The sequence below is a fragment of the Chrysochloris asiatica genome, unplaced genomic scaffold (genome assembly GCF_000296735.1).
Source record: "Chrysochloris asiatica unplaced genomic scaffold, ChrAsi1.0 scaffold00019, whole genome shotgun sequence".
Lineage (NCBI taxonomy): Eukaryota > Metazoa > Chordata > Mammalia > Afrosoricida > Chrysochloridae > Chrysochloris > Chrysochloris asiatica.
In genome coordinates, this window is record NW_006408537.1 from 28,946,232 (window position 1) to 28,948,108 (window position 1,877).

Sequence of the window (1,877 nt, forward strand, 5' to 3'; positions counted from 1 at the left end):
AAAAAAAGCAAGATCCCCAGTGAGATGGATTGGCAAAGTGGCAGTATCATTGAGCTCAAGCGTGGCAACAGTAATGAGGTTGACCCAGGCCGGGCAGTGTTTCCTTCTGTTGTGCATAGGTTCACTATGAGTCTACCGACTCCATGACACCTAACAACAACAACAACAATCCTAGTATTGCTTCTCTTTGCTTCTCTAACATTATTTTAAAATCAACTATAAGAAATGGCAATCTTACATCAATTTTTTAAAAGCAAGATTGTAAAATGTTCTGAAATTTTTTATAAATTTTATTTTTTCATACACACTATGCAGTATATGGGGAACCAAGAAAATTAAGCCAATATTTAGATCAATTTAAATACCTGTTGATGGATTTGTTTTTGTGCAATCTACTCATTTAAAAATTCATAAAACAGGAGTAAAAAGGTATAAGAAAATACTTATCCATGACTTTTTCCTTGTATACAATGATATTATAACATAGAAAGTAATCACAATGAGAAAAAGCTATAGATTGATGATGCTAGTAATTGTCCCTTGGACTGAGACTGGAAACATGGTTCTTTCACTGTCAAAAGAAAAGAAGAGAAAAGGAAAATTAACAAAAGGAAATTAAGCAAAAAAAAGTAGGGGAAAAATAAAGAAAGGGAGACAGAAAGAAAGAAGCCGTAAAGAAAAGTAATGAACCCAAAGACAGAAAGGAGTAAGTGAAAATGCCTTACCTTAAGAAAACTTGAGCAGTTCCTGCATCCGCTGTCCCAGCACCGCCGCTCTCCAGGTTTTACTGATTTTTATTTTTTTAAATATTTTTTTCTGATTGAGTGTTGCCTCATCATGTTTCAAGGATGGCTGTTCCTCTGATTGTAAAATGGGGTAGACAGGAATATTCGGTGACCACACTGTCAGAAGATGATACTCTGCTAGATCTCAAACAGTTTCTCAAGGGACCCTTACAGGAGTGCTGCCAGAGCATCAGAAGTTACTTGGACTCAAAGTTAAAGGCAAACCTGCAGAAAATGATGTTAAGCTTGGAGCTCTCAAACTGAAACCAAATACTAAAATCATGATGATGGGAACTCTTGAGGAGAGTTTGGAAGATGTCTTAGGTCCGCCCCTTGACAATGATGATGTTGTCAACGACTTTGATATTGAAGATGAAGTAGTTGAAGTGGAAAATCGAGAAGAAAACCTGCTGAAAATTTCTCGCAGAGTTAAGGACTACAAAGTAGACATTTTAAATCCTTCCAGGGAAGGGTAAAAGCTCTTGGTACTAAATGTTGTTTATACATTATTTGGTCATAGGTCTTGTGCAGAGACTGGGGTAGAATTAATGCGGCCATATCTTCATGAATTTCTTACATCTGCATATGAGGATTATGACATTGTTATTTGGTCTGCAACAAATACGAAGTGGACTGAAGCGAAAATGAAAGAGCTGAGAGTGAGCACAAATGCAAACTACAAGATTACCTTTATGTTGGGCAGTGCTGCTATGATAATAGTGCACACTCCAAGGAGAGGATTAATAGATGTAAAACCTTTTGGTGTTACATGGGGAAATTTTTCAGAATTTTACAGCAAAAAAAAAAACACTATTATGTTTGATGATATAAGAAGAAATTTTCCAATGAACCCACAGAATATATTAAAGATATGGCCTTTTATGAAAGCACACCTCAATCAAGATAAAGACAAAGAACTTTTAAAATTAACTCAGTACCTCAAGAAAATAGAAAAATTGGATAACTTTTGGGAGCTAAACCACAAATATTGGGAAAGGTATCTCTCAAAGTAGCAAGGACAGTAATTATAAGTTACACTGGAAGTTATTGATGATACTTGAGATCCATGAACTTCTTTCTTGCTTTATGATA

At 35.4% G+C, this 1,877-nt stretch overlaps 1 pseudogene; it reads left to right on the top strand.

Annotated features, from left to right (window-relative positions):
- The first annotated feature begins 848 nt into the window (after nt 1–848).
- LOC102838897 lies at nt 849–1,810 on the top strand (annotated as a pseudogene).
- The last annotated feature ends 67 nt before the right edge of the window (nt 1,811–1,877 follow it).